Source organism: Salvelinus alpinus, chromosome 9, assembly GCF_045679555.1.
Source record: "Salvelinus alpinus chromosome 9, SLU_Salpinus.1, whole genome shotgun sequence".
Classification (NCBI taxonomy): Eukaryota; Metazoa; Chordata; class Actinopteri; order Salmoniformes; family Salmonidae; genus Salvelinus; species Salvelinus alpinus.
Window position 1 is genome coordinate 38,567,613 of NC_092094.1, and position 27,647 is coordinate 38,595,259.

Genomic DNA, 27,647 nt, shown 5'->3' on the forward strand with positions numbered 1-27,647 from the left:
GTGTCGTTTTGTCAGTAACAGCTGGTGCGCAAAGTCTAATATTAAAGAAGTCTCGAGGTATTGCTCGCCTGAGGTAGAATACCTTATGATAAGTTGTCGACCACACTATCTACCAAGAGAGTTATCATCTGTATTATTCGTAGCCGTCTATTTACCACCACAAACCGATGCTGTCACTAAGACCGCACTCAACCAGCTGTATTAGGTCATAAGCAAAGAAGAAAATGCTCACCCAGAAGCGGCGCTCCTAGTGGCCGGGGACTTTAATGCAGGGAAACTTAAATCAGTTTTACCAAATTTTTACCTGCATGTAACATGTGCAACAAGGAAAGAAAAAGAATCCTAGACCACCTTTACTCCACACACAGAGATGCATACAAAGCTCTCCCCCGCCCTCCATTTGGCAAATCTGACCACAATTCTATCCTGATTCCTGCTTACAAGCAAAAACTAAAGCAGGAAGTACCAGTGACTCGCTCAATACAGAAGTGTTCAGATGATGCGGATGCTACACTACAGGACTGTTTTGCTAGCACAGACTAGAATATGTTCCGGGTTTCATCCAATGGCATTGAGGAGTTTACCACATCAGTCAATGGCTTCATCAATAACTGCATCGATGATGTCATCCCCACAGTGACTGTACGTACATATCTCAACCAGAAGCCATGGATTACAGGCAACATCCGCATTGAGCTAAAGACTAGAGCTGCCGCTTTCAAGGAGCGGGAGACTAATCCGGATGCCTATAAGAAATCCCGCTATGCCCTCAGACAAACCATCAAACAAGCAAAGTGTCAATACAGCATTAAGATTGAATCCTACTACACCGGCTCTGACGCTCGTCAGATGTGGCAGGGCTTGAAAACTATTACGGAGTACAAAGGGAAACCCAGGCGCAAGCTGCCCAGTGACACGAGCCTACCAGATGAGCTTAATGCCTTTTATGCTCACTTCGAGGCAAGCAACACTGAAGCATGCACAAGAGCACCAGCTGTTCTGGATGACTGTGTGATAACGCTCTCGGTAGCTGATGTGAACAAAACCTTTAAACAGATCAACATTCACAAAGCCGCAGGGCCAGATGGATTACGAGGACGTGTACTCAAAGCATGCGCGGACCAACTGTCAAGTGTCTTCACTGACATTTTCAACCTCTCCCTAACCGAGTCTGTAATAGCTACATGTTTCAAGCAGACCACCATAGTCCCTGTGCCGAAGGAAGCGAAGGTAACCTGCCTAAATGATTACAGCCCCGTGGCACTCATGTCGGTAGCCATGAAATGCTTACAAAGGCTGGTCATGGCTCACATCAACACCATCCTCCCGGACACCCTAGACCCACTCCAATTCACATACCGCCCCTCAGATCCACAGATGATGCAATCTCAATCGCACTCCACACCGCCCTTTTTCACCTGGACAAAAGGAACACCTATGTGAGAATTCTGTTCATTGACTACAGCTCAGCGTTCAACACCATATTTCCCTCAAAGCTCATCACTAAGCTAAGGACTCTGGGACTGAACACCTCCCTCTGAAACTAGATCCTGGACTTCCTGACGAGCCGCCCACAGGTGGTAAGAATAGGCAACAATACGTCTGCCACGCTGATCCTTAACACTGGGGCCCCTCAGGGGTGTGTACTTAGTCCCCTCCTGTATTCCCCGTTCACCCACGACCAAACACGACTACAACACCATCATTACGTTTTCTGACGACACAACAGTGGTAGACCTGATCACCGACAACAATGAGGAGGAGCTCAGAAAACTGGTAGTGTGGTGCCAGGACAACAACCTCTCCCTCAATGTGAGCAAGACAAAGGAGCTGATCGTGGACTACAGGAAAAGGCGGGCCGAACAGGCCCCCATTAACATCGACGGGGCTGTAGTGGAGCAGGTCGAGAGTTTCAAGTTCCAACAAACTATCATGGTCCAAACATACCAAGACAGTCGTGAAGAGGGCATGACAAAACCTTTCCACCCTCAGGAGACTGAAAAGATTTGGCATGGGCCCCCAGATCCTCAAAAGGTTCTACAGCTGCACCATCGAGAGCATCCTAACTGGTTGCATCACCGCCTGGTATGGCAACTGCTCGGCATCTGTCCATAAGGCGCTACAGAGGGTAGTACTAACGGCCCAGTACATCACTGGGGCCAAGCTTCCTGCCATCCAGGACCTACAGTTGAAGTCGGAAGTTTACATACACCTTAACTTCTTGACGCTAGGGGTCAGATTTATTTTATATATTTTTTAAATAACGTTCCCAAGGTAAACGGGCTATTTCTCAGGTCCAGATCGTAGAATATGCATATAATTTACAGAATAGGATAGAAAACACTCCAAAGTTTCCAAAACTGTCAAAATATTGTCTGTGAGTATAACAAAACTGATTTTGCAGGCGAAAACCTGAGGAAATTTAACCCGGAAGTTATTATTATTATTTTTTTAACCTCTTTGGGCTGCAGGGGCAGTATTGAGTAGCCTGGATAAAATGTGCCCATTTCAAACGGCCTCGTACTCAATTCTTGCTCGTACAATATGCATATTATTATTACTATTGGATAGAAAACACTCTCTAGTTTCTAAAACCGTTTGAATTATATCTGTGAGTAAAACAGAACTCATTTGGCAGCAAACATCCTGATCAGGAAGTGGAAAATCTGAAAACGATGCTCTGTTCTAGGGCCTGCCTATAAATGGGCTTGATACGTATTAGTATACATGCACGTCATACACCTTCCACTAGATGTCAATAGGCAGTGAGAGAAGAAATGGAGTGTTTATCTTGGTCTGAGGTGGAATAAAAGCTCTTGGCATGACGTGTCACCCATTTCCTGTTTTCTGGAAAGCGCGAGAAGGAGCCTGGAATTGCCTTCTGGAAAGCTGTCGTTATAGACCACTAATATCTCCGGCTTTGATTTTATTTGATAAATGTGACAATATCATCGTAAAGTATGTTTTTTCAATATAGTTTTATTAGATTATTGAAATTTATTCTGGACGTTAGGCGTGTTGCGTTGTGTGCCTTTGTTCAGGAAGGAGAGCTTCGCGCCACTTTGCTAGCTTTCTGTGCTAATTGACTGGAGAAGAGGACATTCTAAATCCAAACAACGATTGTTCTGGACAAAGGACCCCTTGTACAACATTCTGATGGAAGGTCATCAAAAGTAGGACCCATTTTATGATGCTATTTCATATATCTGTCGAACATGTTGTACTAGTAGTTTGCTCCCAGATTTTGGGCACTCTCTCGCTATAACTAAGCTGGATGTCGTAATGAAGTTATTTTTAGAATTCTAACACGGCGATTGCATTAAGAACTAGTGTATCTATCATTTCCTATACAACATGTATTTTTTAGTAATGTTTATGAATAGTTATTTGGTCAGAATATGTGAGTGGCAGAAAAATATCCGGACGTTGTGGGAAAAAGATGCTACGTTAGCACAATGTATAACCACTGATTTCAGCTCTAAATATGCACATTTTCGAACAAAACATAAGTGTATGTATAACCTGATGTTATAGGACTGTCATCTGATGAAGTTTATCAAGGTTAGTCAAAAATTATATATCTTTTGCTGGTTTGTTACGATCGCTAACTTTCGCTGCTGGTAAATGGCTTGTGTTTCTGGCTATTGTGGTAAGCTAATATAATGCTATATTGTGTTTTCGCTGTAAAACACTTAATAAATCGGAAATATTGGCTGGAATCACAAGATGCCTGTCTTTCATTTGCTGTACACCATGTATTTTTCAGAAATGGTTTATGATGAGTATTTAGGTATTTGACGTTGGTGTCTGTAATTACTCTGGCTGCTTCGGTGCTATTTCTGACGGTAGCTGTGATGGTAGCTGCAATGTAAAACTGATTTATAGCTCAAATATGCACATTTTTCGAACAAAACATAGATTTATTGAATAACATGTTATAAGACTGTCATCTGATGAAGTTGTTTCTTGGTTAGTTTGGTTGGTTCTTGGTTAGTTAGGTTGGTTTTGTGCATGCTACCTGTGCTGTGAAAAATGTCTGTCCTTTTTTTGTATTTGGTGGTGAGCTAACATAAATATACGTGGTGTTTTCGCTGTAAAACATTTTAAAAATCGGACATGTTGGCTGGATTCACAAGATGTTTATCTTTCATATGCTGTATTGGACTTGTTAATGTGTGAAAGTTAAATATTTCTAAAAAATATATTTTGAATTTCGCGCACTGCACTTGAAGTGGCTGTTGTCATATTGTGCCCGGCTTCGGGCTTGCAGCCCAAAGAAGTTAATCTGTGTTTCATTTCCCGTCTTTCTTCCATTTAAAGGGGTATCAACCAGATTCCTTTTCCAATGGCTTCCTCAGGCTGTGACCAGGCTTTAGACATAGTTTCAGGCTTTTATTTTGAAAAATGAGCGAGATTTTTCAAAACTAGTCAGGTGTCCTTTGATTAGTTCCTGCGAGCGAGAGGGGTAGCTCTCCATTTTCTTTCTCTCTTTTATTGAATAGGTTACGGTCCGGTTGAAATATTATCGATTATGTATGTTAAAAACAACCTGAGGATTGATTATAAAAAACATTTGACATGTTTCTACGAACATTACGGATACTTTTTGGAATTTTCATCGAACGGAACGAGGCTGTGGTTTTCTTAACATAACGCGCAACCCAAACATTTTTTTGTTATAAAAGTAATATTTATCGAACAAAAATAACATTTATTGTGTAACTGGGAGTCTCGTGAGTGCAAACATCCGAAGAATATCAAAGGTAAGCGATTAATTTTATTGCTTTTCTGACTTTCGTGACCATGCTAATTTGGGGCTAGCTGTTCTAGCATTGATTGATACAAAAGCTTGGATTGCTTTCGCTGTAAAGCATATTTTCAAAATCTGACATGATAGGTGGATTAACAACAAGCTAAGCTGTGTTTTGGTATATTTCACTTGTGATTGCATGATTATAAATATTTTTAGTAATATTTGGCGCCCTGCAATTCAGTGGTTGTTTAGGAAAATGATCCCGCTAAAGGGATCCGTAGCGCCAAGAAGTTTAACCAAATACATTCAAACTCAGTTTATCACAATTCCTGCCATTTAATCTGAGTAAAAATTCCCTGTTTTAGGTCAGTTAGGATCACCACTTTATTTTAATAATGTGAAATGTCAGAATAATAGTAGAGAGAATGATTTATTTCAGCTTTTATTTCTTTCATCACATTCCCAGTGGGTCAGAAGTTTACATACACTCAATTAGTATTTGGCAGCATTGCCTTTAAATTGTTTAACTTGGGTCAAACATTTTGGGTAGCCTTCCACAAGCTTCCCGCAATAAATTGGGTGAATTTTGGCCCATTCCTCCTAACAGAGCTGGTATAACTGAGTCAGGTTTGTAGGCCTCCTTGCTCGCACACGCTTTTCAATTTTACCCACAAATTGTCTATAGGATTGAGGTCAGGGCTTTGTGATGGCCACTCCAATACCTTGACTTTATTGTCCTTAAGCCATTTTGCCACAACTTTGGAAGTATGCTTGGGGTCATTGTTCATTTGGAGGACCCACTTGCGACCAAGCTTTAACTTCCTGACTGATGTCTTGAGATGTTGCTTCAATATATCCACATAATTTCCCTCCCTCATGACGCCATCTATTTTGTGAAGTGCACCAGTCCCTTCTGCAGCAAAGCACCCCCACAACATGATGCTGCCACCCCCGTGCTTCACGGTTGGGATGGTGTTGTTGGTCTTGCAAGCCTCCCCCTTTTTCCTCCAAACATAAACATTTTTCCTCTTACACACACACAGACATGTCCTTGCTGAGTGGCCTTTCAGGTTATGTCGATATAGGACTCGTTTTACTGTGGATATAGATACTTTTGTACCTGTTTCCTCCAGCATCTTCACAAGGTCCTTTGCTGTTGTTCTGGGATTGATTTGCACTTTTTGCACCAAAGTACGTTCATCTCTAGGAGACAGAATGCGTCTCCTTCCTGAGTGGTATGATGGCTGCGTGGTCCCATGGTGTTTATAGTTGCGTACTATTATTTGTACAGATGAACGCGGTACCTTCAGGCATTTGGAAATTGCTCCCAAGGATGAACCAGACTTGTGGAGGTCTACAATTTTTTTTCGGAGGTCTTGGTTGATTTTCCCATGATGTCAAGCAAAGAGGCACTGAGTTTGAAGGTAGGCCTTTAAATACATCCACAGGTACACCTCAAAATGACTCAATGGATGTCAATTAGTGTAACGTCCTGACCAGAGTTCTTATGTGTGTGGGGGGGGGGGGGGGGTGGGGGGGGTGGCTAAAGGGTAGTGTGGCGAAGTCAGGTAGGAGACCTGCGCCCACTTCTCATGCTTACCGCCTTATGGTGCGTGGCCCCAGCCCAGTACCACCAGTGCCTACACCTCGCACCAGGCTTCCAGTGCGTCTCCAGAGTCCTGTTCCTCCTCCACGCACTCTCCCTATGGTGCGTGTCTCCAGCCCAGTACCTCCAGTTTCGGCACCACGCACCAAGCCTCCTGTGCGTCTCCAGAGCCCTGTACGCACTGATCCTTCTCCCCGCACTCGCCCTGAGGTGCGTGCCCTCAGCCCGGTACCTCCAGTTCCGGTACCACACACCAGGCCTATAGTGCGCCTCGAGAGTCCAGTGTGCCCTGTTCCTGTTCCCCGCACTAGCCTTGAGGTGCGTGTCTCCAGTCCGGTACCACCAGTTCCGGCACCACGCACCAGGCCTACTGTGCGCCTCAGCAGGTCAGAGTCGGCCATCTGCCCAATGCCGCCTGCACTGCTCGTCTGTCCAGCGCCGTCTGAGCCATCCGTCTGCCCAGCGCCGTCTGAGCCATCTGCCTGCCCATCGCCGTCTGAGCCATCTGCCTGCCCAGCGCCGTCTGAGCCATCCGTCTGCCCAGCACCGTCTGAGCCATCCGTCTGCCCAGCGTCGTCTGAGCCATCCGTCTGCCCAGCGTCATCTGAGCCATCCGTCTGCCCAGCGCCGTTAGAGCCGCCCGTCTGTCCCGAGCCGTTAGAGCCGTCCGTCAGTCAGGAGCCGCTAGAGCCGTCCGTCAGTCAGGAGCCGCTAGAGCCGTCCGTCAGTCAGGAGCCGCCAGAGCCGCCAGCCAGTCAGGAGCTGCCAGAGCCGCCAGCCAGTCAGGAACTGCCAGAGCCGCCAGCCAGTCAGGAGTTGCCAGAGCCGCCAGCCAGTCAGGAGCTGCCAGAGCCGCCAGCCAGTCATGAGCCGCCAGCCAGTCATGAGCCGCCAGCCAGTCATGAGCCGCCCTCCAGTCATGAGCTGCCCTCCAGTCATGAGCTGTCCTCCAGTCATGAGCTGTCCTCCAGTCATGAGCTGTCCTCCAGTCATGAGCTGCCCTCCAGTCATGAGCTGCCCTCCAGTCATGAGCTGCCCTCCAGTCATGAGCTGCCCTCCAGTCATGAGCTGCCCTCCAGTCATGAGCTGCCCTCCAGTCCGGAGCTGCCCTCCAGTCCGGAGCTGCCACTCAGTCCGGAGCTGCCACTCAGTCCGGAGCTGCCACTCAGTCCGGAGCTGCCACTCAGTCCGGAGCTGCCCTTCAGTCCGGAGCTGCCCTTCAGTCCGGAGTTGCCCTTCAGTCCGGAGTTGCCCCTCTGTCGTGAGCTACCTCTCTGTCGTGAGCTACCTCTCTATCTTGAGCTACCTCTCTGTCTTGAGCTACCTCTCTGTCTTGAGCTACTTCTCTGTCCTGAGCTACCTCTCTGTCCTGAGCTACCTCTCTGTCCTGAGCTACCTCTCTGTCCTGAGCTATCTCCTCTATCTAGGGGGGGCCTTGGTGAAGGTTCCTAGACCAAGGTCGGTGGCGAGGGTCGCCACTCAAAGGACGCTAAGGAGGGGGACAAAGACAGTGGTAGAGTGGTGTCCTCGTCCTGCGCCGGAGCCACCACCGCGGACAGACGCCCACCCAGACCCTCCTCTTGAGTTTTAGGGGTGCGTTCGGAGTCCGCACCTCAGGAGGGGGGTACTGTAACGTCCTGACCAGAGAATCATATATAGGAGGCTTGTTTTGTGTTGGGATTTTGTGGGTGATTGTTTCCTGTCTCTGTGTTTTGTCTGCACCAGATAGGGCTGTCTCGGTTTAAACATTTGTTATTTTGTTACTTGTAGCAGTGTTACCGTTTATTCGTCTATTAAACATGTTGAACACTAGCCGCGCTGCATTTTGGTCCTCTCCTTCATCCCAGGAAGAAAACCGTTACAATTAGCCTATCAGAAGCTTCCAAAGCCATTACATCATTTTCTGGAATTTTCCAAGCTGTTTAAAGGCACAGTCAACTTAGTGTATGTAAACTTCTGACCCACTGGAATTGTGATACAGTGAATTATTAGTGAAATAATCTGTCTGTAAACAATTGTTGGAAAAATCACTTGTGTCACGCACAAAGTAGATGTCCTAACCGACTTGCCAAAACGATAGTTTGTTAACAGGAAATTTGTGGAGTGGTTGAAAAACGAGTTTTAATGATTCCAACCTAAGTGTATGTACACTTCCGACTTCAACTGTAATAGGCGGTGTCAGAGGAAAGCCCATAAAATTGTCAGAAACTCCAGTCACCCAAGTTATAGACTGTTTTCTCTGCTACCGCACGGCAAGCGGTACCGGAGTGCCAAGTCTAGGACCAAGAGGCTCCTCAACAGCTTCTATCCCCAAGCCATTAGTCTGCTGAACAATTCATAAAAATCGCCACCGGACAATTTACATCGATACCCCCCCCCCCCAGTTTCAGAGGCAAACCAGCAGTAGGATGCAGGGTGCTATGTTGCTGGACTGACTGTGTCAAAACTTGCAACTGGAAAAAAGGCAGCGAAAGCAAAGGCCAGTGTAACAGCGAAAGATAGGGAAAGATAGGGAAAGTTGCAGGAAACAGGGAGGCGTTTTATTTAATTGCGTTATCATAACATATGTTTCATTGAAACAATTTTTTGCATCCATTTACAATTGATTTGTTCTTGCATTTCAAAATTATACCCTTGCAATATTTGGTTTGCTTTCAATACTTTTGGGTTCATGTTTTGCTTTCAATATTGAAACATTAACAAAGTGTCCTCCCCAGCACAGTCTCAGTAAAAAGCTGAGGGATGGGGCTGGAGAAATGCAACCACACTCAAATCCATAGACTACGCTATGGACACAAGGACTGATCATGCATGATATCAAAATGATAGTTTCAACCATGTGTCTAGACTATGCAGTGGTTGTTTACATTTACTTTGTTTACAAACATTGTAGTTCAACAAGCTTATATTTTAGGTTCTGATGGGGTAAGACACTTGAACTAAGCTCATGAGACATTTATAAGTTATATTCTTCAAGAATCATTGGGTATATATCATTCATTTATGAGTCCAAAAATGGATGTAGCAACTAAGGATTGCCCTTTACAGTGACCTTCACACAGCAGAATTACACCCACCGTCCATATTATTAGGTACCCCGTTCACGAAAGGGGATCGCTCCTACAGACAGTGAGTCACGTGGCCGTGGCTTGTTATATAAAGATGGCTGACAGGCATTGAGGCATTCAGTTACTGTTCGATTGAACATTAGAATGACCTAAGCAACTTTGAGCATAGTATGATCGTCGGTGCCAGATCCAGTATCTCAGAAATGGCCGTCCTTCTTGGCTTTGCACGCACGACACTGTTCTGGAGGCAAAGAGGGGTCCGACCCAGTACTAGATTGGTGTTTCCAATAAACTGTCTGGTGAGTATATGTCACCATTTGAATGTCATCCATTAACCTGCCCCACCCAAACATATTCTATCCACTGTGCCGCGAATGTCCCGCAAAATCTTTCCGTGGTCCCGTATTTGACCTTGTTAGATGTGGTCACCTTAATTCCACCGGTGGAAACATTGCTACTGCAACATGTGAACACCATCTTTTCACATGTGGGTAAAATAACATTAGTTCAACCACACATGTGAATCTTCAATTCCACATGTGAAAGAGAGATTTTTGCATGAAACAACAGTTCACATGTGAGGTGAAAACATGTTATGCTCCTCACATATGAAAAGATGGCATTACCATGTGAACTCTGAATTTAAAGTAATATTGTTCCAAGGGTGAAATTTAAGCTCAACATGTTAAAACAGCTATGTCACATGTGAAAATGTGATTTTTCACATGTGAAACTGCAAATTGTACGTTTTTTGTTTGTAAGGGTAGTGTATGAATGACAGAATAAAACGTTTTCTACTACACTTCTTAGTGCTGTAATGGCTACACAGAATGTTCTATATCCAGACTGCAACTCTCAAATTTTCTGAGATCTTAAATCCCACATCTGTAAACAGGAGAAAACACAACAGATGACTGGGGGATTTGAGGATTTGTCTGGACAGGAGTGCAACTCTTCTCTTCTGGCCCCCTCTCTCTTTGCCTTTTCTGAAAAAATTCCACAGACTCTGCCATGCCAATCATATGCCAGTGTTTATGCAGATTCCACTACAGAAAACATGCTGCATCCGGAATTTATCCCCACCTAAAACTGATGACCTGGTATCAGATGATGGAATATTCCGGAGCTCTCTGTCTGTTGAGCATTATTAACAACTGACCTGTGAGGTGCAATGTAAGGTTGAAGTATGGGGATGAAGGTAAAATAGCGTGGGTGAGCTTATTGTATAAGCAGAGAGTCATTAACTTTTCACTCCATCTTCAAAATTCAAACCTTGAACTGAGCTTTGGGGCTTCTCCACCTAAATGAATCTGACAAGCTGACACCTGGAACATCTCAAGGTGAACCTGAACACTGCCTCCCTCCACCCATAGAGACACAGAGCACCTGCATGGTGCAAACTCAACTCAGCAGGAGATTCACACCGACATATAGAGTTGCACAGAGGAGCTCAATCACTGTGTGCCTAAATCTCACATGGTAACACATTAGCGATATAGCAATGTGACATTGAATTCAATATTACAAGTCAAACAATTAAACCTGTTTGTCAGACATCAGGCAGTCTACGATCAGTCAGATTTTCTACAATTAGAATGCTTATTAGCAACTCATCCTGACTGTGCCAAATCTGAGTCTGACTCTCTTTCCCTCTGTCTCGTTCTGTTGTTTCTGTTTCCCCCTCTCGCCCCCTCCCCTTTCTCAACCCCCCCCCCCTCTTTCTCTCTCTCTCTCTCTGTCTCCACACAGGCTGATTACAGCACACTGACACAGCTGATGCTAATTACCATGGTCCACTGAAGCGTCCAGGGCACAGCGTGTTTCAGAGCGCTGTTTTTTTCAGAGACACGATGACAGAACAAACAAGCATGTGTAATGAGTTCACAATGAATGAAGCAACAGGAGCGGGGACAACAACACAGAGAGCACCTCTCAGAGGATGGGTTGGAGAGAAACACACAGCAGATTAACTTCTCACTGTCACAGTGGGAGAGAGAGAGGGAAGGAGGGATGTATGAGGAGAGGTGAAGAGCTGGTGGAGAGCTGGACGGAGGGAGGGATGAGGATTAGGAGGGATGGCTAATGACAGTGATGTTGGAGATGTTTGATCGAGGCAGCAGGGAGCAGCTTTGTGTCTGTCTGTGATCGTTCAATATTCTGCTCTCTCTCAACCACAGTCCTTGGTTAATATATGAATGCAATATGGCCTCCACTTAATCAATCTGTTGAAAGAAATATTCAGACTTTACCTTTGGCTAAAATTATTATACTGACTGTCAACCCACTGGGCAAAAACTGGTTGAATCAACATTGTTTCTATGTAATTTCAGCAAAAAAATGTAATGTGATGTTGAATCAATGTGGAAAACTGATTGGATTTGCAAAAAGTAATCAATTTAAGGGATAAGGGAATTTCATAATTGTTTTACCCAACATTTAACTAAATCCAATGACATGTAATTTTTTGGTTGATTTTACACTAGTTGAAAACTCAACCAAATGTAAATCAAAACTAAACGTTGAAATGACGTCTGTGCCCAATGGGAAGATCCTTTTAGTCTAAAAGTTTATAATTGAATTTAGTTGAATTATCATGCTACACGGTGGTCCATTGTCTTACAGGGCCCTGGTCTCTGTCTGTCTCTCTGTCTGTCTCTGTCTGTCAGCCCCTCCATCACTCGCCCCTGACAGCAGGACATCAGAGCGTTCTGACAGCTGCCCCGCTCCCCCCTGCATGTTAAACAAACCTAAGACCAGATACACACACACACACACACATACGTACGCACGCATGTACGCAAACAAACAAACAAACACACACACCTACACATACACCCTCCTGTCTGCCCCTCACTACTGCCCTCCTGATGCTCTCCAGCCGTGCTATGTGTGTGTCTGTGTGTGTGTGTGTGTGTGTGTGTGTGTGTGTGTGTGTGTGTGTGTGTGTGTGTCTGTGTGTCTGTGTGTCTGTGTGTGTGTGTGTGTGTGTGTGTGTGTGTGTGTGTGTGTGTGTGTGTGTGTGTGTCTGGACACCTGCACTGCACAGTGTGTGTGTGTTCTCCTGAACCCCAGTCCACCCCTGTGGACTGACCATGCTGTGTAGGTATATGAAAGATCTCCTCTATGTGCCCTACTGCCTGATTAGCCTTCAATAACACACAGACAGAGAAGTGATGGAGAAAGACAATGAGAGTGAAATGGAGTGAGTGTTCCTGAAAGAGAGAGAGAGAGACAAACACAAACACAAGAGAGTCAAAGAGACCAAAATATATACAGAATATTTTTACACCTCAGCATCACACCCAATTTCTCTTTCTTCCTTTTCCTCTTACACACACAGACATGTCCGCCCTCAAGCACACAGTCACACGAAGACTGTGAACCTGTTACTGCAGGCTTCCCTGGGAGGGTATGCTCAAGTACTAATGGTGTTTTTCCTCCATGGATATTTATGAACCTCACAGTATTCTCTGTGTTTATTTAGAACGTGCTCTTCATTAAATAATTCCAGCAGGCAACGGCATCACCTAAATAAAACAGAATGAGGTATTGCATATGGGCATTATATTTGGAAATCAGAGAAAAGAGTTATTCAATGTTTCGGTAGCGTCCTTTACCCGATGGTCCGAAGGCTCTTCACAATGTTGGTCCTTTTCCAATATGTGGGATCAACTTGGGTGATGCATGGCAGCCATACCTCCCTGGAAAACGCTTATTGCACATCAGTCCTTGAATTCAATCAAAACTGAGATATTTGGGCTATTAAAGCCTCAAAGTATCAACTTGAAAAGTGATGTAAATAAACTGGTTACCCTAGGTTGAGCAAACACACAACAGCCGGGAACATCTGGTTCAGAATCAGGTCAATAGACACAGCAATGTAATACAGGGATCTGATGTAGGCTTAATGAAACTAGTGCAGGTTGAATGTAAATCAGAGTATGCAATGAAGCATCCTTACAGCCAAATAGACAGGATTTACAGCCAAATAGACAGGATTTACAGCCAAATAGACAGGATTTACAGCCAAATAGACAGCATTTACAGCCAAATAGACAGGATTTACAACCATCCAGGATTTGATGACTCGTTTTAGGTTAAAAACTGAAAATTACTCCCAAAGGTGAAACGTTTGCATCCCTGAAAGAAGCAGTCTTTACAGGTGCCCTTTTTGTCTCATCCTGACACTTCAGCAGGGCTCCGAACGGTGGAAAGGTCATTGCAAAATGGCGCCTGACCTCCAGCAGCAGAAAGGGCTGTGGGTAATTAAGATGAACCAGCTAAAGAACAGGAAGAGGATGTGTGTGTGTGTGCGTGTGCGTGTGCGTGTGCGTGCGCGTGCGCGTGCGTGCTAACCAGTGGCGGTCAGTGCCGTTTAAGATGAGGGAGGACAAAAAAAATTCATGAGCACACGACATACCATACTTAACAATGCACCCCGCAGCACACACACACACAACCCTAAAGACACTGACAGACCAGTAGGATTGCTGGCCGAGAGTACTTAGCACTTCTGAACAGCGCCGGCTGTAATTTGCAAACCAGTGGCGGTCGGTGCCGTTTAAGATGAGGGAGGACGATTCTTTTTTTATGAGCATGGCCTTATTTCTATTACAGCATATTGGATGACTGTCATTCCTATTCCATTCACCCAGTTCAATGTACCATCGATAGGTTTAGACTACTACATGACTCTCAAATTTTCCCTTTACCCATCATGAGGTTGCTACAACAGCCTATAAATGAACATTTACAGCGTAGGTGCACACAGGTCGAGAGACAAATTTGAGGTGAAAGGCAGTGATATTCAATACGGCTTGCATACTCTTGCCTGCATATAGCTGATATAGGATTCAATCATTAGTCCAACAGTCGCAAACAAGAATTTCTATTGGACAAATTAAAGTATGTTTATCCCCGTTTTGTTCCGTTTGCTTCCATTTAAGAAACATACAGCCACGTTGTATTCCTTCTCGCGTCTATGCACATTAGCTGTATGTGACCAGGCAAAAAGAACTTTCCAAGCCAAACTGCTACATACAGCCTACATCGTTGTCACCATATTAGCTAAAGTAACGTCATAGTCAGTATAGCTAATATAATTAACGCGTTAGTAAACCTGCTACAATCATGCAGTTAAGTTAGTGTAAGCAGTTACACCGGCAGGACCCGGTGGCAATAAATGAGTAAAACCAAAATCTTACCTTGACTTGGAAGAGTTCCAGTGTTGTGTTGGACAGTCATAGCCAGCTACAGTAGCTAACATAGCATCCCTCTGTTTGAGCAGGGTGTTTCAGTAGGCTAAACTAGCTAGCTGCATTTGCTAGCTAAATAAGTTGAAACTGAAAGTGAAAAAAACAAGAATCTCTCTCTATATATATTTCTTTCTTGCTTGAGAACCATGAGGTTCAGCAGCTCCACCCCGCCTAACAGTACGATCTGGCCAAAATATATGAACCCAGCAGACTTAGATCCTCTCCACCAAACTCTCGCCGGCCAAGGCGCCCTGCTCGAGCAACATGACCAAGCCCTGAAAACCTCTGGAGCACGTCGAGGAGTTTTCACGGAGCCTTTCTGACCTACAGGACCAAACCTTTGCCCAGAGCTCGCAACCAGTCCATAGTCCTTCTCCTCCGCCCCCTGAGCCATTTGTTCCAGCCCCCGAGCGTTACGATGGCAACCTCAGAGCTTGCAGAGCCTTTTTGGTACAATATTCACTAGTATTCGAGCAACAGCCCTACTCTTATGCTAGCGAACGGGCCAAGATTTCCTTTCTGATTGGCTGCCTCCGTGGAGCTGCGCTTTCCTGGGCCACGGCGGTGTGGGAGAGACAGTCTACCATCTGCTCCTCCTACTCCAGCTTCACGGAAGAGATGAAGAGAGTCTGACCACCCTGTCAGCTGTAAGGATGCCGCTAAACGACTCCTGTCCCTCCATCAAGTATCCCATAGTCTCGCTGAAATGGCGATCGAGTTTCGCACCCTTGCCGCTGAGAGCAGTTGGAATGAGGTGGCCCTTTAGGTAGCATTCCAAAATGCTCTCACTGAGACCATCAAGGATGAGTTGGTGTCCAGGGATGAGCCTTATGGACTCAATTAGTTCATCTCTCTCGCAATCCGCATCGACAACCGTCTCCGTGAGCGTCGGATGGAGAGGGGAGGTTAGATCGCATGCCCAGTAACATCTGCTTCCCTGCCTTGTTCTCCTTCCCCGCGTGCCTCCCTTCACCAGGACTGCAGGATGGATAACCATTTGGAGTTCATTTTGTCACTCAAATTGTTTGCATTCTGCCCTTGCCCCTGCCTTGTCTGTGCCCAAGTCCATTCCAGAACCTCTGGACCTGTCAATAGTTCCTCCCGAGTATCACAAACTAGCTCCTGTGGCGTAGTAAGCACTACGCCCTGTCGCTGCCGCCTCATCGGCCATACGACTGCCCCATTGACCTCCTGCCTGGAGCTCCTCTCCCCAGTAGCCGGTTGCATAACTTCTCTCGCCCCGAGCACGAGGCTATGGAGAGGTACATCCAGGATTCCCTGGCTGCAGGACTTATCAGGCCTTCCTCTCCGGTGGGTGCTGGTTTTCTTTGTAAAGTCGTGCATAGACTTCTGTGGGCTGAATAACATCACAGTAAAGAATAAGTATCCCTTGCCACTCATCAGTTCGGCTTTTGCCCCCCTCTATGGTGCCAAGGTGTTCACAAAACTCGACCTCTGGAATACCTACCACATTGTTTGCATCAAAGGGGGACGAATGGAAAACTGCGTTTAACACACAACGAGGGACTGGGCACCCTCGTTGCGGGCCAAGGACTGGGCACCGTCGTTGCGGGCCCCGGACTGGGCATCGTCGCTGGAGGCCCCGGACTGGACACCGTCGCTGGGGGCTCCGGACTGGAGACCGTCGCTGGGGGCTCCGGACTGGAGACCGTCGCTGGGGGCTCCGGACTGGAGACCGTCGCTGGAGGCTCCGGACTGGAGACCGTCGCTGGAGGTTCCGGACTGGAGACCGTCGCTGGGGGCCCCGTACTGGGCACCGTCGCTGGGGGCTCCGGACTGGAGAACATCGCTGGAGGCTCCGGACTGGAGAACGTCGCTGGAGGCTCCGGACTGGAGAACGTCGCTGGAGGCTCCGGACTGGATACCGTCGCTGGAGGCTCCGGACTGGAGACCGTCGCTGGAGGCTTTGTGCCATGACTCCTCACTGGAGGCTTCGTGCCATGGATCATCACTGGAGGCTTCTTGCCATGGATCATCACTGGAAGCTTCGTGCCATGGATCATCACTGGAGGCTTCTTGCCATGGATCATCACTGGAGGCTTCGTGCTATGGATCATCACTGGAGGCTTCTTGCCATGGATCATCACTGGAGGCTTCGTGCCATGGATCATCACTGGAGGCTTCGTGCCATGGATCATCACTGGAGGCTTCTTGCCATGGATCATCACTGGAGGCGTCGTGCCATGGATCATCACTGGAGGCTTCATGCCATGGATCATCACTGGAGGCTTCGTGTCATGGATCATCACTGGAGGCTTCGTGCCATGGATCATCACTGGAGGCTTCTTGCCATGGATCATCACTGGAGTGAGGAGATGTATGGGCAGTCTGGTACGTGGAGCTGCCACAGGGCTCACCAGGCTGGGGAGACATACAGGAGGATTAGTTCTGGGCGCAGGCACAGGACTCACCAGGCTGGAGAGACATACAGGAGGCCTTGTCCTTGGCAGAGGCACCGGATACACTGGGCCGTGGAGGCGCACTGGAGGTCTCGAGCTTAGAGCCTGCACAACCCGTCCTGACTGGGTGGTTATCTTCACCCTGCAAATGCGGGGCGCTGGCACAGGACGCACTGGGCTGTGCAGACGTACCGGAGACACAGTGCGCAGAGCCGGCGCAGGATATACTGGGCCGAGGAGGCGCACTGGAGGTCTGGAGAGCAGAGCAGGGCTGGCACAACCCGTCCTGGCTGGATGCTCACCCTAGCCCGGCAGATGAGGGGAGCTGGAATGTAGCGCACCGGGCTAAGAACGCGTATTGGAGACACCGTGCGCTCCACCGCATAACACGGTGCCTGACCAGTACGACGCTCGCCATGGTAAGCACGGGGAGTTGGCTCAGGTCTCCAACCTGACTCAGCCAAACTCCCCGTGGCTGCCTCTCGGGCTTCCTTGCTAGCCGTGTTCCCTCGTAACGCTGCCGCTCTACTTTCGCTGCCTCCAGTTCCTCCCATGGACGGCGATACTCCCCAGCCTGCCTCCAGGGTCCCTTACCGTCCAGTATCTCCTCCCATGTCCATTTCTCCAGATAGCGCTGCTTCCCCTTACCACGCTGCTTGGTCCCTTGGTGGTGGGAAGTTCTGTCACGGCCGTCAAAGGAACAGGACCAAAGCGCAGCGTGGTGAGCGTACATATTCCTCTTTATTAGGATGACGCCAACAAAAACAATAAACAATACAAAAAACAACCGTGAAGCTTAAGACTATGTGCCACTAACAAAGTTAACTTTCCAGCCAAATCATAGAAATACAAAATCATAGAAAAACAAAACATAGAATGCCCACCCCAAATCACACCCTGACCAAACCAAATAGAGACATTAAAAGGCTTTCTAAGGTCAGGGCGTGCCACCTGCTGTTTTCCAGAACCTAGTCAATGATGTGCTGAGGGATGTGATTGGATGCTTCTTTTTTGTCTATTTGGATGACATTCTGATTTTTGTTCTAAAGACCCTGAGGCTCACCAGCAACACGTTCTCCAACAGTTGCGGAAGAATAAGCTTTTTGTCAAAGTTCCATGAGTTCCATGCTTCTTCTGTCTTTCCTGGGTTATATTATTGCACAAGGGGAGTTACGTATGGACCCCGCCAAGGTCATGGCAGTCACAGTGGCCTGCGCCCTCTAACCTTTAGCAGCTACAGCGTTTCCTGGGGTTTGCCAATTTTACAGACATTTCATCCGCAATTACAGCGGCCTCACCTCTACCTCTCCACTCCGTTCCACTGGACCCCTGAGGCAGAGGCAGGTTTCCTGGAACTCAAGGGCCGCTTCACTTCCGCTCTGGTCCTCACTCAGCCAGACCCAGAACTCCAGTTCATTGTGGAGGTGGACGCCTCCAAAACCGGGGTAGGTACTGTTCTCTCAACGGTCCCCCTCTGATCAGAAGCTCCACCCATGTGCATTCTTTTCCCGTAAGCTCTCTCCTGCAGAGAAGAATGTTGCCGTTGGTAAACAGGAACTCCTGGCAGTTAAGCTTGCACTTGAGGAGTAGCGTCACTGGCTGGAGGGCTCTGTACGCCCCTTCATCATGTGGTCAGACCACAAAAACCTGTCCTACATCCAGACCGCCAAACGTCTGAATTCCCAGCAAGCCAGGTGGGCCTTGTTCTTCGGTAGATTCAACTTCACTCTCTCTTATCGCCCCAGTTCTAGGAATACCAAGCCTGACGCCCTCTCCCGCCAGTTCACCGCCAACAACACTGGTTCCAAGCCAGATTCTATTGTGCCATCTACCTGCATCATTGCTGCCGTCTCCTGGGAGATCGAGTCCTGTATCCACCAGGCTCAGCAGAACCAGTCTGACCCGGGTAACAGTCCTAGAAATGCTCTGTTTGTTCATGATTCTGTTTCTCTTTCTTCTTCAGTGGGCCCATTCTACCCGTCTCACCTGTCACCCTGGTATGAACCTGACCCTTGCCTTCCTGCGTCAGCACTTTTGGTGGCCCACCATGGAGAGGGATGCCCGGGAGTTTGTCTCAGCCTGCTCGGTCTGTGCCCGGAACAAAACCTCCGTCTCTTTATTGACCCACTTCTGGCCTGCTTCGCACTCTTCCCATACCCAGTCGCCCCTAGTCACACATAGCTCTGGATTTCGTCACTGGCCTTCCCCCATCTACTGGTAACTCAGTCATCCTCACCATTATTCACAGATTTTCCAAAGCGGCTTACATCATTCCCCTCTCCAAGCTCCCTTCCTCGAGGGAAACTGCAGACCTGCTGGTATCCCATGTGTTTTGTCTGCATGGCATTCCCACTGACATCCTTTCCGACAGGGGACCCCAGGTATGGAGTTCCTTCTGTTCAGCTGTTGGTATCAATGTCAGTCTTTCTTCTGGATATCACCCGCAGACCAACTGCCAGACCAAACGAGCCAACCAGGAGATGAGACTGCCCTATGCTTCTGTACGTGCGCCGTCGAGGCTGGCAGTACCTGATGGACAGGAAAGGATACGGGTCTGAGGAGCGCTGCTGGGTGCCCCGCCGTCACATTCTGGACCCCTCACTCTTACGGGATTTCCACCTTGACGGGTGACGCCGATTATAGGGGATAGGGGGGGGGGGGGGGGGGGTGTACTGTTACATCTGCCCCTGCCACGCCCTCTACTGCTCATGCTGTGTCTCCCTAACCTGCTGCCACATCCCCAGTGCTCTCTAGCCGGCTCTCTCTGTGGGTGTATCTGATTGTGTGCTGGAGTCAGAGCAGATCCCCACCTTCTACAACCTGTTCCTTAATCAAGACCTCTACAAATACTCAGCCCTGCCACTTCCACGCTGACAGATCGTAGCCTCTGCTCAGTCAGTTAGCATTTCAAGCCGTTTGTTCCTGCATAGAGCTTATTATCCTGTGGTGCCTGTTTTCCCTAGCCTGACGCTGCTTTTCTCTCCGCTACAGTTCCGTCCGCTCTGACTCTGGTCCCTGTCGCCAGTCCCTCGTCTCGTCAGTCCTGCTTCCCTGCCCTGGACCCCACTCTACGGCTTCCTTGGATTCCGCTCCGGACCTGCATACCCTGCTCCCCTTGCCGCAGCCTCAGTTCCTGGTTCCCTGCTACCCGCCCAAGCTACCCCTGGCCTGCACCCCATCTGCCCCCACTTTTCAATAAATAACTTGGTTACCTTATCCCTGTCTGCACTTGGGTTCACCTGCTCCACCCCATGTAACATGAATTGCAGTTTCACATGTAAAAAACACTTCATGTGGACTTGCACGTTCACCTGTGAATCTAATTTGCAGGTTCATATGAAAGAACTCCACATTTTACGCCAATGTTTGTAAACACTGTATAGCCTGATTGGTGTCACACTTTTCATCATCCCTAGCAAACACACCTGAATTAAACTAATTGCATTTAACTGAAGCTCATGATTAGTTGATTATTGGAGGCAGGTGTGTTAGCTGGGGAAAAAGTGTGACACCAATCAGGCCTCCGAGGACTGTCCGAGGACTGGAGTTGCCCAGAGTTAAATTGCCATTAATATCAAGTAAAACTGCTGAAGTTGAGAACAAAATTCTTAGTATTGCAAACAAAAATAATGATATTGAAAGCAAAACAAACCCAAAAGTATTGATAAGAATTGAATGTTAATGCTAAAAAGTTTTCTATATATTTTATAACGCCATTAAATGACACTGCACCCTCTTTCCTGCAACTTTCCCTATCTGTTTGTTACCCTGGGCTTTGCTCTCTCTGCCTTTTTCCAGTTGAAAGTGTTTGCAAATTCATTCCAGCAATAGCATCCTACTGGATGGGAGACCAGATGTAGCTGGAAGTGGTGAAAATTATAATGTGAACAATGTGAGAGAAAAAAAGTGTCTGAAAACCACATCTGACTCAAGTGATTTTATTTTCATGTTTTTCTTTTTTGTGAAGGAAGGCTCCTTTGCATTAAGTGGATGCTGTTCCCTCTCTCTTGGCCCTGTACTGACTTTTTCCATGTGAGCATGTACAGGTACTCCATCCTGTAGGCTGTCTGTCTTTCAGGCTGACTGGCCACCATTCCGCCTTCACTTAACCTGAAGCTTCAGATGCATGTGTACACCTGTGCTTTGTGTCTATCTGTATGTATCTATTTGTTCACCTACAGTCCATGTCCCTCAAACTCAACTCTGGACCTCGATGCCATTTCCACTCCTTTTTTAATTGTTCCCCTCTAGTCACAGACTGATTTAGACCTGGGACACCAGGTGAGTGCAATTAAGTATCACAACAGAAAACCATCAGGCTCCGGACCTCGTAGGGTAAGAGTTGAATACCCCTGGTATATGTCAATCAATTTACCTATTCAACTATCTACATTTGACCTATCTATCCATCCCTCCACCCATTTGCACATCTTCACTCACACACCACACATTCACACATGAATGCACGCGTACACACACACAGGAGTAACGCGCTCAATATGGTAGTGGTCAGACGAAGCAGATACTAAGCTACAGAACTGTTTCGCTAGCACAGACTGGAATATGTTCCGGCGTTTATCCGATGGCATTAAGGCGTTTACCATATCAGTCACCGGCTTCATTAATAAGTGCATTGACTAAGTCATCCCCACAGTGACTGTTCGTACATATCACAACGAGAAGCCATGGATTACAATCAACATCGGCACTGAGCTAAAGGCTGGAGCTGCCGCTTTTAAGGAAACGGGACACTAATTCGGACGCTTATCAGAAATCCCGCTCTGCCCTCCGATGAACCATCAAACAGGCAAAGCGTCAGTACAGGACCAAGATCAAATCCTACTACACCGGCTCTGATGCTCGTCGAATGTGGAAGGGCTTGCAAACTATCACAGATTACAAAGGAAAACACAGCCACGAGCTGTCCAGTGACACGAGCCTACAAGACGAGCTAAATACCTTCTATGCTCGCTTCGAGGCTAGCAACACTGAACCATGCATGCTCTAACAGTTCCGGACGACTGTGTGATCATGCTCTCCGTAGCCAATGTGAGTAAGACCTTTAAACAGGTGAAAGTTCACAGATTAGCAGGTCGGGTACTCGGAGCATAAGATGACCAGCTGGTAAGTGTCTTCACTGACATTTTCAACCTCTCCCTGACCCCGTCTGTAATAGATATATGTTTCAAGCAGACCACCCTGTGCCCAAGAATGCCAAGTAAACCTGTCTAAATGGCTATTACCCCATAGCACTCACATTCGTAGCCATGAAATGCTTTGAAAGGCTGGTCTTGGCTCACATCAACACCACCATGCCAGACACCCTTTTCCCACTCCAATTCGCATACCGTCCCAACAGATCCACAGATGGCTCAATATCTACTGCACTCCACACTGCCCTGTCCCACCTGGACAAAAGGAACCTATAGTACCAGTCAAATGTTTGGACACACGTACTCATTCCAGGGATTTCTACATATGGAATCATGTAGTAACCAAAAAAGTGTTAAACAAATCAAAATATATTTTAGATTTTAGATTCTTCAAAGTAGCCACCCAACATTTTGGTTCCATTGCTGTTCATTGACCACAGCTCAGCGTTCAACACCATAGTTCCCTCCAAGCTCATCACTAAGCTAAGGACCCTGGGATTAAACACCTCCCTCTGCAACTGGATCCTGGACTTCCTGACAGGACGCCTCCAGGTGGTAAGGGTGGGCAACAGCACATAAGTCATGCTGACCCTCAACACTAGGGCCCCTCAGGGGTGCGTTCTTAGTCCCCTTCTGTGTTCCCTTTTCACCCATGGCTGCGTGTCCACGCACGACTCCAACACCATCATTAAGTTTGCCGACAACACGATGGTGGTATGCCTGATCACCGGCGACAATGAAATAGCCTACAGTGTGGTGCCAGGACAACAACCTCAGCAAGACAAAGAAGCTGATCGTGGACTACAGGAAACGGAGTACCGAGCATGCCCCCATTCACATCGATAGGGTTGTAGTGGACCAGGTCGAGAGCTTCAAGTTCCTCGGTGTACACATCACGAAGGAATTATCATGGTCCACACACACCAACACAGTCGTGAAGAGGGCACAACAACACCTCTTCCCCCTCAGAGGAAGGCCCTAAAAATGATCATACTCCAGCCACCCAAGTCATAGACTGTTCTCTCTGCTACCACATGGCAAGCGGTGCCGATGCACCAAGTTTGGAACCAACAGGACCCTGAACAGCTTCTACCTCCAAGCATTAAGACGGCTAAATAGTTAGTCCTGGTAGCTATTGGTTAACTATTTAAGTATATACATTGACCCTTTTTGCACTATCTCTTTTCACTCATCACATATGCTGCTGTCACTGTTTATTATCTATCCTGTTGTCTAATCACTTTATCCCTACCTGTACATATCTACCACAATTACCGCATTGTAGCCTAGTGGCAGGTAACCTAGTGGTTAGAGTGTTGGGCCAGAAGCCGAAAAGTTGCTGGATTGAATCCCTGAGCTGACAAGGTAAAAACCTGTCGTTCTGCCCCTGAACAAGGCAGTTAACCCACTGTTCCCTGGTAGGCTGTCATCGTAAATAAGAATTTGTTCTTAACTGACTTGCCTAGTTAAATAAAGGTTAAATAAACTTTTTTTTTTTTTAAATACCCCTGCACATTGACTCATTACTGGTACCCTGTGTACATAGCCAAGTTATCATTACTCATTGTGTATATATATATTATTATATTTCTATTATTTACATACGTAAGCATTTCATTGTTAGTCTACACCTGTTTTTTTACAAAGCATGTGACAAATAACAATTTATTTGTTTTGATTAAACTCATGGATTAGTTAGAATAATGGTGTGCTCAGATTTACAGTCAATTATGATGGACTTAAGTCTGCTCAGTGTGAAACGGGGCTGGGAGAGTGTTCCTTATATTGCTCCTGGAGAACAGGTAAGCCTCAGGCGCTTCCCCGCTGAGCTGCCGCTGCCCCCCTCGTAATCAGGGCTAAACTTCCCCAGAGGCACAGCATATCCATCCTGTCAGCTCCCCAGCCTCAGCCTCACTGAGCCTCAGCTCTCCAGCTCTCCTTTCATTAGGTCTTCAGTCCCCATCACACTTCACATTACATTGCCGGTGCCAACTGTCTGTCTGTCTGTCGGTCGCTCGGTCGGTCTGTCTGTCTGTCTGTCTGGGAAACAGCAGCTGGAAGATCTTAATGGAGAGACAGGATGGTGACAAGAAAAAAACTGACAGAGAGATACTGTAGCTCTCTCCTCTCTCAATCTTTGTGAAAATTATTAATGGAAAAGGATCCCTGAAACATCAGTTATTCACAATATAATTATCAACCCAAACAAACACAATTCACAAACACGTACACAACTCCATGGAAAAGTTGTGTACAATTAATCATCATTGAGAATCCAGGGAGAATGAGATATGCAGAAGATCATTAACACACACAAACCCACACTCCCAGTAAACAACCCCCCCCACACACACACACACACAAACCCACACTCCCAGTAAACAACCCCCCCCACACACACACACACAAACCCACACTCCCAGTAAACAACCCCCCCCACACACACACACAAACCCACACTCCCAGTAAACAACCCCCCCCCCACACACACACACACACAAACCCACACTCCCAGTAAACACCCCCCCCCCCCCCACACACACACACGCACAAACCCACACTCCCAGTAAACACCCCCCCCCCCACACACACACACACACAAACCACACTCCCAGTAAACAACCCCCCCACACACACTGTCTCTCTCTCTCTCTCTCTCTTTCTCTCCCAGTCATAATGTCTCTGTGAAGACAGCCAGCTGTTTGTTTCCTCTGTAGATAGAGTTTTAATGAAATGACCACTGAGATGGGGTTTTTTTACCTGCAAAAACATACCTCAGTAATTTGCTGTCAGCTTGTCAAGAGATGAGCAGAAAATAGCAAACGATCTCAGCAGCAAGTCCTCCTCCCTTGAAAAAGAAGAAGAACGGGAGAGAGGGAGGGAGAGAAAAAAGATGGAGAGAGAAATGCAGTACAGTAGATATGGAGGCGAAGAGGCCATTAGGCTGTTCTTTGACTGCTATGTTAGCAGTTTACACAGCACTTTATTTCCCCCATAAAGAAGGAGAAAAGCCTTGTGCTTCCTGAGAGCCTCCATATATTACCCACAAAGCCCTGTGGGCCAAGAGGGGGGCTGCCGGAGGATATGGTGGGGGGGGGGGGGGGGGCTATTATGCAGATTCTATTATTCTTGCAAGCTTAGTGTGACACCACAGATCCAGTCCCACTCCCAAAGGTGTGTTTCCTCTACCAGGACAGAATACTCTGATTGCTCCTGCTCGGCTCAGCCAGTGCACTGTCTGCTACTGTTCACTTCTTATGGAGGGAGATGAGTAGAGAGACATACGCTCACAGATGACAGGCCTATAAAGAAAACAAAACTGACCAGGACACTGAGGAAACAAACCCAGTGAATGTTAATTAGGGATAGGCATCCCGCTAGACGACAACATCCGGTGAAATTGGAGGGCGCACAATTCAAATAAATAATCGTAATATCAAACATTCATGAACATACAAGTATCTTATATCATTTAAAAGTATAAATTATTGTTAATCTAACTGCGTTGTCCGATTTACAATAGGCTTTACGGCGAAAGCATACCATGCTTTGAGGACGGCGCCCCACATCAACATGTTTTTCAACCAGCACAGGCTTCATAAAATCACAAATAGCGATTAAATAAATCACTTACTTTTGAAGATCTTCCTCTGTTTGCAATCCCAAGGGTCCCAGCTACAACATGAATGGTCGTTTTGTTGAATAAAATCCTTCTTTATATCCCAAAAAGTTAGTTTAGTTGGCGCCATAGATTTCAGTAATCCACTCATTCAACATGCAGACAAAGGAGTCCAAAAAGCTACCACTAAACTTCGTCCAAACAAGTCAAACAACGTTTCTATTTAATCCTCAGGTACTCTAAAATGTAAATAAACGACTTGTTTTTCAAAAAACAAGCCTGAAACCTTGAATAAAGACTGTTAACATCTAGTGGAAGCCATAGGAATTGCAGTCTGCGAGACGGAATTACATAGGACCTTATAGCTTTCCATTATAAGAGCCTGGGAACTAAAAAAAAATCGGATTGTTTTTTCTTCGGATATTTGCCTGCCATTTTAATTCTGATATTGTCTCAGGCATTATTTTAACAGTTTTAGAAACGTCAAAGTGTTTTCTATCCAATGCTGCCAATTATATGCATATCCTGGCTTCTGAGCCTGAGTAACATGCTATTTACTTTGGGCACGTCAGTCAGGTGGAAATTCAGGAAACTAGACCCTATCCTTAAGAAGTTCTAATTAGTGTGGCCAAGACCAGAGAGCTGGTTAATATATTTACGCAGATGGAAGGTAGAGCATGGACTTTGTGCAAAGAGGCAAAAGAGGGTTAACAGCTGAGTGAGAATTTTCCCAAAATCAAATTCAACTCCATCACTTCAAATTCAGGACGATCACGATCCGCCGCACAGGAAATCACAACATCGCTACTCGTTCTAAAACCCACTGGGGGCGGAATAAAAAATTGCACATCTCATCAGAGCAGGAATGTCACCCTGTTAGATATGAAATTAGTTTTAATCTTCCAACTTCTCCAGCAAGCTCTGCCACTGGCAGGCTTCATACACCCAGCATGGAGTCACACACCATAGATGACTTATTAAAACTCACACCATAGATGACTTATTAAAACTCACACCATAGATTACTTATTAAAACTCACGCCATAGATTACTTATTAAAACTCCATACACATACTGTATGCAATGAGGTAATGTACTTACATAATATTTTATTTTATTGAAATTTTGTGATATCAAATTGGTAGTTACTGTCTTGTCCCATTGCTGCAACTCCGCAAGGACTCGGGAGAGGCGAAGGTCGAGAGCCATGTGTCCTCCGAAACACGACCCTGCCGAGGCTTCTTGACACACTGCTCGCTTAACCCGGAAGCCAATGTGTTGGAGGAAACACCGTACAACTTGCGACCAAAGTTAGCGTGCATGCGCCCGGCCCGCCACAAGGAGTCGCTAGTGTCTGATGGGGCAAGGACATCCCGGCCGGCCAAATCCTCCCCTAACCCGGACGACGCTAGGACAATTGTGCACCGCCTCATGGCTCTCCCGGGCGAGGCCGGCTGCGACACAGCCTGGGATCGAACCCGGATCTGTAGTGATGCCTCTAGCACTGTGATGCAGTGCCTTAGACCGCTGTGCCACTCGGGAGGCCCTATACTTGCATAATCATACAAAATATCTGGAACCATCTCAGTGCACCCCAGGCAAATAAAGTAAGAGGGATTAATAAAGAACATGCGAGGTTGGAGCTGCTGCGGGCTGTGCTCTGGGCACGGTCAGTTTGGGAACACACTGCGAGGCCAGTGTGTGATCAGCTGTGTACCGAGTGTGTTCTAATTGTTTTGCAAAGCATGTTAATTGCGATTCATCTGCTCTTTT